Source organism: Phyllostomus hastatus, unplaced genomic scaffold, assembly GCF_019186645.2.
Source record: "Phyllostomus hastatus isolate PE091 unplaced genomic scaffold, TTU_PhHast_1.1 phas_scaffold_55, whole genome shotgun sequence".
NCBI lineage: Eukaryota > Metazoa > Chordata > Mammalia > Chiroptera > Phyllostomidae > Phyllostomus > Phyllostomus hastatus.
Window position 1 is genome coordinate 12,461,586 of NW_025334035.1, and position 13,711 is coordinate 12,475,296.

Consider the following 13,711-nt stretch of genomic DNA (forward strand, 5'->3'; position numbering starts at 1 on the left):
TAGGAATGTCCCTTGTGTGGGTTATGTGTGTCCTTCTATTGTGATTGAGTCTCCATTGCTATTGATCTGTCTGTGCATGGGATCAACCCTCAGTCTGCCTGACTGGGGAGCTCAACCCCAACCATTGTGTGTGACTGTTGTGTGCATGCTGACCACTCAGAGATGAATTTTTCTCAGCAGGATTTGGTGCTTGCTGAGATCTTCTTTTGGATATGCTGCTTATGAAGCTTATTGGATACTGCTCTGATGTTGTCTAAAGATGGCTACTGGGTGTGTTGGTTCTGGGCCTCTTGGAAGGGACTTTAGTATGGTCCAATGTAAGACACTACCTGTGACTGGCCTTAGGTAACCTGTTTGGAGGTAGAAGTGATCCAAATTTGTGGTGCCTCTGCTGGGCAAGGCTGGCTTTTACCAGCACTGGGCCCAGGGGAAGGCCAGCAAATATCCAAAGGCATCCTAAGATTGCTTCCACCTGCTTTTGCTTGGTAGCTACCTATTAGGCTCAGTCACTGAACGAGCTTCTGGTTGTATTCTAGCTGCATGAGATAGTTTCACAGTGAATCACCAAGTATGGGCCAGGGGTGTTCTCCAGATCAGTACAGTTTCAACCTGGGTGCCAGTGCTGGGTCAGAGGCCACTCAGCAAATGTCCACAGATATACCAAATCTACCTGTCACTCTCTGGGCGAATGCACCCCTTTGTGTTTGGTGGGGTATCAGGGACTCATGAGGAGGAGGCCGGCAGAGTTTATTAGGACAAAAGAGACCAAGATTTGGCCATGTGAAGGGAAAGCTCTGCTCTTGTTGTGTATATGGCTGGGATTGGGGGTGGAAATATCTACTCCTTTTCAAGATTAGTATATTTTTTCTGCTGTGCAAAGTACGCAGCTAAAGTCATTTAATGTGACTTCTGGCCAAGATGGAGGCATAGGTAGATACACTTTGTATCCCTGCACAACCAAAAGAAGGATAACAACAAATTTTAAAACAAAAAATAACCAGAACTGCCAGAACATCAAACTGTATGGAAGTCTGACAATGAAGGAGTTAAAGAAGAAACATTCATCCAGACCAGTAGGAGGGCCGGAAACAGGCAACTGGGACCAAGAGGACTCATGGCAAGGTGGTGGCTGGAGGACTGGGGCAGGTGAGGCAGTGGCTTATGGGAAATCAGCTGATTTCTCAAAAGAAAACTTGCAGGCAAGAAGGAACTAGAAAGAAGTATTCAAGGTCATGAAAGGCAAGGATTTATATCCAAGATTACTGTATCTAGCAAAGTTATCATTTAGAATGAAAGGGCATATAAAGTGCTTTCCAGATAAGGTTCAGTTAAAGGAGTTCATCATAACCAAGCCCTTGTTAAATGAAATTTTAAAGGGACTTATCTATGAAAAAGAAGAAGATCAAAAATAAAAATGGTAAAATGACAACAAACTCACAATTATTAACAGTGAAACCTAAAAAAACAAAGAGAAACTAAGCAACTAGAACAGGAATAGAATCACAGAAATAGAGATCACATGGAAGGTTATCAGCAGGGAGGAGAATGGGGGAGAATGAAGAAAAAGGTACAGAGAATAAGAAGCATAAATGGTAGGTACAAAATAGATGGGCAAGGTTAAGAATAGTATAGGAAATGGAAACGCCAAAGAACTTATATGTACAACCCATGGACATGAACTAAGGTGGGGGAATGTGGGTGGGAGGGGGTGCAGGGTGGAGGGCAATAAAGGGGAGAAAAAATGGGGCAACTGTGATAGCATAATCAATAAAGTATATTACAAAAATAAAGCCATTCAAAGAGATTCAGATATAGTACTTTGCAGTTCTAGAATCCCTACTGAATTTTGTTGTGTATTTTAATTATTTCTAAATACTCTATCCATTTTTTAAAAGACTTTATTTATTTATTTTTAAACAGGAAAGGAGGGACAAAGAGGGAGAGAAACATCAGTGTGGTTGTCTCTTGATTGCCCCCTACTGGGAGCCCGGCCTGCAACCCAGGCATGTACTCTGGGAATTGAGCCAGTGACCCTTTGGTTCTCAGGCTGGCATTCAAACCTCTGAACAGCAGCAACCATGGCTCTATCCATCTTTTTCTCAATTGTCACCCACTTCAACTTTTAAAAACATATGAGTCATAGCAATTTTGAAGTGTGTGGTTGTTAATATCTGGATCATTTCTGGTTTGTTTTTATTGGCTGTTCTCTGTCATTCATTATCAGTCACCTATTTGTCCGTTTGTGCATGTCAACTTTATTTTATTTCTGAGCAATGTAGATGACAAATATAAATTTTAGAAGCTATTTTTCTCTAAAGACTGTTGAGTCTTATTTTGGCAGCCAATTCAATTACCATTGGCCGAAATCTGGCCAAAGATTGATTTTAGGTTTTATTAAGTTGTGTCTGTTGTAGTTTTGTCTTTATCCTTTGGGCACAGCTGTTGTTACTGTAGAATGGCCTTACTCCTGTGATGTGGGCTGTCTGGTGTCTTAATACCCAGGGTGCTCAGAAAGGTCTATTCATTCCAGCTGGGTCGAAATTGCATCATATTTCATCATTGTATGTTCTCCAGCATCTCTACACACTTCACAGACTCCCAACAACTGCTTTCTGTCAGGCCTCCTAGAGTCTAGTTCTTTAGATGCAGCCCAGCAGTTAGTTGGCCAGGGACCAAAGAGCAGTTTTCTATGCACATTTCCAAAGGCCTTTCTCTGTAGCTCCCCCTTCTCTGTCACCATGCTCCTTAAATCCAAATCACAGCTCCTGAACTTGGATCTCTCTCCAGTGAGATTCTGTTCCCTTTTGGGCTCCAACTCCCTCACTGGTTCAGAAAGTGTTACCAAGTTGAAAGCCTATAAAAATATGGGGTTCAACATATGTGTTTTCTGTCTACCAAGGATGGCAGTATAAAGTGGTTGCCAGGGGCTGGTTGGAGAGGGGTGGGGAAAATAGGGAGAGGTTGGTAAAAATGTACAAACTTTGAGTTGTAGGATGAATAAGGTCTGAGGATCTATTGTATAACATGGTGACTATAATTGATAATAGTGTATTGTATAATTGCAATTTGCTAAAAGAGTAGAACTGAAATGTTCTCCCCCCAACAAGTTAAACATGTGAGGTGACAGATGTGTTAATTAAGTTGATGGGGGATCCTTTCACAATGCATATGCAAATCAAGTCATTGTGTAAACTTTAAATATCTTACAACTTTATTTGTCAGTTACACCTCAGAAAGCTGGGTGTGGGGGGAAGGATTACAGCTCTGAATTAATTGCTCAGGGCCTTCAATCAGTGCTTTTCTTATTATATTTTGTCCAGGTGTTACAGTGGATATCAGCTACTCCATTGTGGCTAGCAGCAGAAATCCCTCATTATAGTTTCCAACATCTTATGAAAAATTTCTAACATACATCTAAGTTGAAAGATGTACAGTAGACTCCTATATATGTAGCAGCTAAATTCTACTTTTAACATTTTATCACTTAATTTTATCACAATTTTATCTGTTTCTAACAACAGAAATATACCCACACTTGGTGATCATGTCATTTTCAACAAAGACACCAAAGTAATCTAATGGGAAAAGGAAAGTCTAGAGTAAAAAATATTGAAATAAATGGAATATTCATGTGGATCTTGATTAGAACTCACACTGTACTAAAAATTAATTAATTTGACATGTATATATTTAAACATAAAAGCTAAAACATAGGAGACCGTCTTCATGACTTGAGCATAGACAGTTTTCTTAGGCTACAGAAAGCAATAGGTATAGAGAAAAAAATCCATCAGTTAACCCCCCCATCAAAAGTATAATCGCACATTCAAAAGGCACCATAAAGAACATAAATAGGCAAACTACAGATTTGGGGGAAATATTTATTAATATATATTTGACAAAGATCCAGTATCTTGGATGTATAAGGAACTTCTATAGATCGACAAAAAAGAAAATTCAATAAAAAACGAGCAGAAACATAAAATAGACCTTTCACAAATGAAGGTATATGAATGACCAATGAGCATATAAAAAAGTGGTAATATCAAGAAAATAAATATTGAAAGCACAAGCTCATTAGAATAGACTGACAATTAAAAAGAGTGACAATACCAAATAGTGGGGATGTGGTGCAAGAACTCTCAAACATACACTATTGTAGAATGTAAAAATGTAGTTTCTTTTATACTAAGCATACACCCACCCATACAGCAGCAATGCCGCTCTTAAGTATTTCTCTATGATAATGTCCACAAAATAGTTGTCCACAAATAATCATGTAAGTTTAATTATTAATGACTTCTAAACTCAAACAGGCTGGATGTCCACACACACTTTTACTCAAGTTGTTTTTCCTATTTTGACTATTAAAATAATTATAGTAGTTGCATCTTGTTTCTTATAAATAGGAATCAGTTATATTTACCCAATAAATAAAATGTTTAAAAGAGATACTGAACTCACATGGGCTTTATATATACCCTAGGAAAGCGTAGCAGAGTGGAACACAGTCTGGGCCTGAGGAGCTTTGATGGAGGAAAAATGTAGGACTAAGCTCAGGCCATGATGGGGGACAAGGGCAGTTCTTTCTGAGGCTGCTGTGGTAACACTGTCCCACCATCCCACCCACCCCATTCTGAGGCCTGTGCCTTGCCGAACATGAATGAAGCCCACTTTGACCCCAGGCCATTTTGCCATTTGCCACCCACTGTGTGTGGAGCTGTGGCGTGGCCACTATGGTGCTGGTAGAAAAGCAAGGGCCAAGAGATTGATACTTGTCCTTAGAGAGGTAACCTAGTTGAGCACAGGGTCTGATTAAAAATGCAGTTCCAGGGAGCTTAGCAGGTGTTGCATCTTGTATCCAGTTCATTCTGAATGTGTAAATGGAGAGTCTCAAGTGAACATAACTTATGTACAATGGGGAGTCACTTTGTTCCTTTTGTTCCAACTCATTAAGTCCTAATGCCCTTATAAGATAACCCTGATCACCACTTTGAACTTAGAAGCATTTCTGCTTATAAGGTTATATATAATTAGAGAAAAAAAAAGAGAAATTGCAAAATTATGAGAATGTGGTTATAGCATTGGTTAAGGGGGAGTGGAATTGATGAGAGGACATAAGTTATATATGGAGTCATAAAATCTTTATAACTCTGAGGTTGAATCTAGGACATTATCCTGTTTCCATGAAGCAGGGTAGATCATGTGGTCAGCTATACCTTCTGAGATCCTGCTGGTGAATGCCTCCCATGTGCTTATTTATCACCATGCTGTATTAGTACAGAGAAGCTACTGGGGTTGTCTTGGGAATGACTTGCTGTTTCTAGTCTTGTGACTTCAACAGGAAGAACATGCTAGCCATGCTGACCTTATTGTACAAGTCAATCCTACCTAGAGGTGTCCTAGGTGGTGGCTCAAGAAGGAAATCTGAGAGGTTTAAATAAATTTTCTCTTTGCTCCAGTATATCTCACACCAAAAATTCCTGTGTCTGAAATCCTGCCATTTGATCAGATTCCTTTGACTCATGAAGATGTTTTTCTTCTCCAAAAGGCTCTGTAACCGGAAAAGATACCAGTGTTCATGCTGCCTGTCACTACCAAACCCAATAAGCAATGACAGCGATTGAATCTTTATGGGTGCTTTATTCAGATGGCTGGTAATCTGAGAAGGTGGTGGGTTCATACCCTATCAGACCATCTTGTCTGTTTTTTCCAGGCTAGACCTTTTATAAGGTGGGTGTGGGTGGATAAACAAGGTGCCATGAGGGCTTTGATATTCAGGGAGGATTAGATGAGCCAAGCTGCAGCATCCCTGTTCTGGGCAGTTAGCTGTTCCCAGGGGTGGGTGATCATCTGCTCTCCCTAGAACACAAAGGCCTGGATGCCTCCAACTTATCCCCAGGTGGTAATCTCTAGCAGTGCCCCACTAGGTTGGCTGTTTTCCCAGGAACCAGGATGGGCCTTATCTGTAGTTTCTGAAACAAAAGCTTTAACATACATATTACTTGCTAGACGTATAACTTTTTACCTTAAGCTAAAATTTTCCAAGTCTTGAGTTCTCTGTCAGCTCCTGGTAATAAGAAAGTGGTGATCTCACTGCCACTATTCACTTTAGAGAAGGAGCTTCAGTATAATGGTAATTTCAGGAATGTTCTGGGGGATTTTTCAGTTTCAAGCTCTTATAGAATTGAAGAACATGGGCTACAGGCATGTCATTTTCTTATTGCTTTTACCGTAACTACCCTGGCTTCATTGGTCACTTATCCCCACCAGACAGAGAATTCCCAGAGAATAAGAGAGGAATTAAAGGAGCACAAGTCTGTGGCTCATTTCAGCTTTCACCTGATTACACTCTAACTTCCTTCCCTTCCACCTTGTAAAGCCATAGCCCACAGAAAAGTCACTGTGAAAGAGGCAAAAGCTTTTCATTGCCTCAGAAAACAAGAGTCAGAATCTGCCTAGGAATTTCTCACTTAAGGAAAAGCAATGATCATGTCACACCAATACTCTTCTCACATTTCTAGATATATCTGGTTTTCTCTAAGAGACCTACTGCCTGGTTGTGGAACATCAGGATATTCCACGGTAATATCACCGCCTTAAGAAACAGTGTGGTGTTCTCCTGTGAAGAGAAACTCCAGATGCAGAAGGGATGGTAGGAGGTGAAAGTTTTCTCTCAAACATTAGAATCTTGCCTTAACCTCAATTATTTTGCCATTCTCAAAAGCTCATTTAGAGATTTTACATGGAAAGAATAAGGCTCCTTTTCCAATTTCTATGGGATGCAGAGGTTCTCAAACTCAGAGAAGAAAATGTCAAAATAGCAATTATTAAAAAGAACGTGATTGCCCATTGCCAACAGATGTGGGGGCAGGAGGCACATTCATATACAATCAGTGAGAGTCCAAAGCTTTTGGAAGGCATATAGCATGTGTATATTAAGAGTGTTATCAGTATGTGTGCTTTGCCTCAGATATTTCATTTTTATTATCCCATGGAAACAATTAAGGAGATTTGCAAAGGCTTTCCTGTAGAGTTATCAAAATTGTATCTACAATAGTGGAAAATTAGAAGCAATCTTAGCTACTCTAATCCTAGATTTTGAAGACATGAGAGGCAGGAAAGGAGACTCTCTCAGGTTGAGTTTCTCAGAAAGCCAACTCTGAGATGGACATTAGCCTGGAGGCCTTTGGGATCACACTGTGGAGAGAGAAGTTGGGCTGCTATGCAGTCTCAGTAAAGGCATCAGCTGACCCCACAAAGAGCTGCAGAGCTGAGATTGTCCTTCAAAATTGCCACAGTGTGGAGTGGAAGGGCCAGATCTTTGCTTTGATGTTAACTAGTCATTGGATGTGGGCTGTCCCAGAAATGGATATGCTTTTGGGTAAGGTGACTCTCTTAAGCTGAGGAAAGCCTGCCAGCAACACTTCTAGCAAGTGGAGAATACATTCTTCAATTCTGAAAGGGGGGACTGGGTGGCATAGGCAGCATCCATTATAGTCCATAACTTTTACCACCTACATTCACTTCTTATCAGCTTTGCAAGAAGCAACTCCAGGATTCTCGTGGGCCTCTTTCCTGGAAGAAATTTATAAGAGGGATGACTCCTCTATCATGCAACTGGCTTTAGGCTTACAAATTAAATTCATTTCACTCGTGTAATACTCATTCTAGGTGCTCCTCAACTTAAGTTAGCACCTCTGCTGGTCTTGGTAGCTTTCTAGGTAGTGTGACTCAGACACTTATCTTTGAGGCCTTGATCAATATGGGCTACTCAGGCTATGACCGCTGCACTTATCTATTACCACTCAAATGAAGTAAGATAGTACCAAGAGGTACTCTAGTATTATAGTGAATTACCTAGGTGTCCCACATCTTCCTCTCATCTCCTATAGTATAACAAGAGCCCTGCCTTCTCAAGTATACCAGGATCAAGTATCCCTGTCATGATGGTGACTCTTCTTTTTGCTGGCTTGTTCCTTGGCAGCAACTGTAGTGCATGGCTTAAAAGGCATACTGACGTGTTTCCTGAATTAACTGTTTTGCCTTGGGAATCAAGCCCTTTAAAGTGGAGTACCCAGGTTTCCCAGATAGAGAAGTACATATTCCTCAACTGAGTCACTGGGAGTGATGGTAAGCAAAGTCTCTGCTGCTTTCATGTCTTGGTCCACCAGGAACATAACCACATAAAGGCTGTTGACTTAAAAGGAATGAAGTGCTAATACACACATGAAATGATCTCAAAATTTATGCTGAGTGAAAGAAGGTAGACACAAAGCAGTATATTCTATGTAATTCCATCTACATGAAAGTATAGAAAAGATCATTCTAATGCATAGTAATAGAAAGGAAATAATTGGGTTTCTTGGAGATAGAAGTATGGAGAATTGTCTGGGAAAAGTATAGGAACTTTTCTGGGTGATGAAAATGTTCTATATCTTGATTTTGGTGGCAGTTATATAGGTGTGTAAATTTGCTAAAACACTAAAATATAAAGTTAAATTTGATGCAGTTTATGAGCCCTGGCTGGTGTAGCTCAGTGGATTGAGCGCAGGCTGCGAACCAAAGTGTAGCAGGTTCGATTCCCAGTCAGGGCACATGCCTGGGTTGCAGGTCACGGCCCCCAGCAACCACACATTGATGTTTCTCTCTCTCTCTCTCTCTCTCCCCCCCCCTTCCCTCTCTAAAAATAAATAAATAAAATCTTTAAAAAATTTGATGCAGTTTACTATATGCGAATTATGTCTCAATAAAGGTGACAAAAACCTCCACTGGATAAAGCTAAATAGGTATTTATAGACAAATTTAGAATGTTAAATACAAATAATAGTCAAAAAAGAAAGGTTGAAAGTCCATTATCTAAGATTTCATTTCAAGAAGCTAGAATAAAGAACAATGAATCTAATCCAAATAAACACAAGAAAATAAAGGAGCATGAATCAATGAAAAATACTTGAGCTGTATAATACTTGAGGTTGTTTTTTGAAGATTGCCTATTCAAGAAAACAAAAGAGTACGCAAATACCAATAGTAAGACTGAAAAGGGAATATCATGTTAGATCCTACAGACATTAAAAATTTAATGAGCTGATATTAGAATTTAAGCCAATAATTAGATATTTCAATAAAATGATATGGACAAATGTTTAAAAAACTTACCAAAACTGACATGAGATAGGAAATCTCAATAATCCTATATGTCTACCAAAGTAATTGAATCTATAATTTAAAACTTTCCTACAAAGAAGGGGAAGGGTCATCAAGGAACATGTATAAAGGACCCGTGGACAAAGACGACAGTGTAGGGAGAGAACTGAATGTGGGAGGTGGGGGTGGGTAGGGTAGAAGACAGGAATGTGAGGGAAATGGGGACAACTGTAACTGAACAACAATAATAATAATAAAAAAAACACCCAAACCTTTCCTAAAGAGAAAACTCCTCATTCAAATGGCTTCATTGGTGATTTTTACAGAAAACATTTATGGGGAAAAATAATACTAATACCAATTATACCAATCTTATACAAACCCTTCCGGAACACAGAAAAGGAAGTAATTCTCAATTCATTTTATGAGCCCCACATTATCCTAATACTAAAGCTTAACAAAGCTACTATAAGAAAGGAAATATACAAAACAATATGGACATAAGCATAAAAGTCTGAAAATTTAGTTCAATATATTTAAAAGGTACTATAATGACTAAATGGAATCTATTCCACAAATGCAAGATTGCCTTAACATTTAAAAAAAATCAATCCAGACAGATGAACTTTGGAGACATTATGGTAAGTGAAATAATCCAGTCCCAAAGAATAAATACTTATATGATGTCCCTAAAGTAGTCAAAGTCACAGAGATATGAAGTAGAATGATAGCTTCTAGGGAATAAGGAAAGAGGGAAGGAGAGTCTCTGTTTAATGGGTATTCAGTTTGGACTTAGAAAGATGAAAAGAATTTTGAATATGGATGCTGGAGATAGTTGTATAACAACTGTACACTTAAAATGTTAAGATGGTAAATTTTTATGTTATGTGCAATTTTTAAAATTAAAAAATTGATCCACATAAGAAAATCAACCACATTAAGAGAATAAGAAAAATCATATGATCATCTCAATAGTTGCAAAAATATGTATTTGATGAAATTCAACACTTGTCCATGACAGCAGACTATGCTTTGAGGCAGATTTCATTGATTTGATGGTGATTATCTATAAAAAACCCCCTTGTACCTTATGTCATACCTAATGGTATAACGTTTAGGGTTTTTCTTTAGATTCTGGGAAAAAGGCAAAGGACGTCCATAATCACTACTTATGGAGCTCCTAGCCAGCACAATAATGTAAAAAAAAAAAAAATACAAAGATTGGAAGCAATGAAATACAGATTTTACTTTACACACATGACATTTTGTACATAAAAAGTTCAAAAGAATGAAATTATTATAGTTACTAAGCGAATTTAACAAGGTCATTGGATATATGTTCAATTTAAATCTACTATATGCAATATCTTGTAACATAATACATATAAATTTAATATGCTATTATAGCGTTGGGAGGTGCTGGGAGGGGAGGCAGCCAGCTTGCAGTGGGGCCCCGACGGGAGGGCGCTTGTGTGCCCAGGCGGACACTGCCCAGCTGGTGGCTCCGGCGGTGGCCAGACATGCTGGGGCAGCGGGCGGGGGGCGGGGGGGGCGGGGGTGGGGGGGGAAGGTGGGAGCTCAGATAGAAGTACTGCGTGTACTGCCTAGTTGAGGGCTGAGGTGAGCTCAGGGCGCTTCTGCAGCACCGACTGCCGGGACATCCAGCTGTGCCCCGAGTGCTTCTCAACTAGCACCGAGATCAGCCACCACCACTGCTACCAGCTGGTGAATGGCGGGCGTTCCACGCTGTGGGGGCCCTAAGCCGAGGGCGCCTGGACCAGCCGCGAGGAGTGGCTGCTGCTGGATGCTGCAGAGCAGTTAGGCTTTGGAAACTGGGTCCCAGTATTGCCTTTATTCCTTTGCCTTCAGGTCCATCCTCAGCACCCGGGCGCCTGGTGGGAGGGTGCCTGCAGGGTCCAGCATGCCCCGCCAGAGCCCTAGATGAAGGGGTCTGGTAACTGCATCACGAATACGTTCCTCCCCTCTGTGCCCGTTTTGTCATAGCCCTGCCTGCATAGACTGGCTGGCTTCAGGGGTTCCTGTTTGGCTTTTTGGGGTGCTCTTGCAGAGGAAGACATGGCTGCTCCTGTGGAGCTTCCCTGGTCTCCCCAGGAAGTGGTGGAGCATTATGTAAGCATGTACATCCTCGACAACCTGGGAAAGGCCTGCATCCCGCGCATCATCCCCAACCGGGTGACAGACCACACCCGCCCCAGTGGAAGGCCCCTCTCTCCGGGCCTCACCATTCCCTAGCTTTTCCTAGACATCTCGTGGCTGAGCAGCAGCTGGGCTACTTGCCGCTGCGGGAGGACTACAAGGTTGAGTACGACTAGGACAATCAGTGGGCTCTTGGTCAGCTAAGACAACGATGAGCTGGAGGTCGAGCTCAAACGCGCCCATGTGAACATGTACGTGCGGAAGCTCAGGGAGAAGCAACGGTGCAAGAACACTGCCTGCGACTACAATCTGGTACCGGCCTTCCTGGGGAAGGACAGGGAGATGGCGGCCAAGTGCAAGATCACAGAGGAGCAGGAGCTGCGGCTGAAGCTGAGGCCGTGGCTGCTCTACCAGTTCATGTCCTGCAAGGAGTTTGATGACCCGTTTGAGAACTTGTCCAAGGAGAAGATACTGCGTGCCAAGAGCTGGAAGCTGCAGCGCTACAGATGGAACCGGATCACCAAGATGGAGGTGTCGGCCGAGTACGTACGAGATGGCCTGGCACTAGCGAGAGAAGCGGAAGGAGGACTGGGGCTCAGGAGGACGCCAAGGATGGTGAGTTCGACGCCATCAAGCACCTGGTGGGCTTCAAGTTGCTGTCCCACTACGAGACGGCACTGTGCAGCTTCCTCAGCCTGAGCCCCCTGCACTACGCCAAGACCATCATCATCATCAAAGACCACCTCCAGAAGCAGGATGGATTCCCTCCAGGAGTCGCCTGCCGAGTTACTTGGACAAGGTCCTAAAGAAAAGGATTTTGAATTTCTTCATGGAGGTTGGCTGGGTATCCAGGGATGCTTCCTGAGGCCAGTGCTCCAAAAGCTGCAGCCACTGACATGCTCATGAGCCAAAATGACTGTGAGGCAAGGGCAGGAACAGCTCCTTTGCTCCCCTTATTTTTTTCAGCAGTTTCATTTTTTTAGGGTACAAATTCTTTTCATGGTCCTCTGAAAGGAGCAATAGTAATCTTAGATCATGGGGGAAACAAGCACATGTACATTGTACCTTAGTCCTAAAAGTAATGCGTGAAAAGGACCATCTTGCCTTTCTGTGTTGGGTTTGGAGATCTGACCGTTGCCTTCTGTGAGCCCTTCCCTTTGGTACACCATGTGTGCTGGCTCCCTGGCTGTTGGCCTCACCCAGTGACTCAGGCCCTGGCCTGGCCCTGGCACACGGCACATTAGATGGGGGACAGCAGGGCAGGCAGGGAGGCCAGAGGAGGTTGGGATGAGGTGTCCTTGGAATTTCAGGAAGAGGTCAGTGGTGAACACATTGATCAAATGAACTTCCCCTTACCTGTTGGCAGCGGCTGAGTTTTGAGCCTGCAGTTCCCAAACCCTGAAAGCGCCCCTGGCCTGGACCCTGCTGGCTCAGTTTGGGAATGGACAGGGCCATTGGCAGTGCCCCCTAGTTCAGAGAGGAAGCTGTGGGGAAGCCTGGCAGCAGAAGGACAGGCACCATTGCCAAGACTCAGAGCACTTTTTGAGGGCAGCTGCAGGCTGCTCTTGTACTTGCAGGATCTTCTTTTAGAAAATTCATGGCTGAGAGTACTGAGTCAGTGTAGCATCCTCCAGGACTTCTGTCACAGTTGCAAGTGCCCTCTTCACTGAAACCCTGACCAAGCTAGCCTGGCAAAGCATCTGAACTTTGGATGGCCCGAGGCGCTCTGCAGACCAGCCAGGCAAGATGGGGCAGCCCATGTGGCCAGTCTGGGCTTAATGTGCTGCTTCTCTGGGTCACTGTGTTGAACCAGACTCAGAGGTGGCTCTGCCTGGCCTTATTTCATTTTTCAGGTGCCCTTTTACAGGTTACCTTCCTTTGGAACTTGGGTTAGCCACTTGTCTTCTGGGCTTCTCAGGGCTCTCATGTTCAAGACCCTGCTTTAGAGTCGGTGGAGTGACCACAGACCCAGCAGGGCCAGTGCTCCTGGAACTTGGCTTGCCTCTCCAACAGCAGGTACTTGAAAACTGTCTACCACCCAGAATGTTTGAGCTTGAAGTTACTTTAAAGTGAAGTCATTTGAAAGAAAAGACATTCTCATAATTTCCAAGGACAACTTAATTATGGTGCCTTTTCCTTTCTTTTTACATCTTTCTGTCCCTTAGGGTCAAGTTTTCAGCATTAAATCATTTCAAATGCAAAATAAAATGCTACTATATACACTTTACTATAATAGCATATCATTTAAATGTTTAATAGACAGGGATGGGTAGAAGTACAGTTCAGAAGTTGGGAGTATACACAAAACACAGTTTATTCTTATATTATTATTTGTTAATTATGGTATTATTTTCCAAACAACTGTAAATCTACTTTTCCCACCCCTATATATGATTAAAAATAAAAA

At 42.1% G+C, this 13,711-nt stretch overlaps 1 pseudogene; it reads left to right on the forward strand.

Annotated features, from left to right (window-relative positions):
• The first annotated feature begins 9,268 nt into the window (after positions 1-9,268).
• Positions 9,269-13,690, forward strand: LOC123809129 (annotated as a pseudogene).
• The last annotated feature ends 21 nt before the right edge of the window (positions 13,691-13,711 follow it).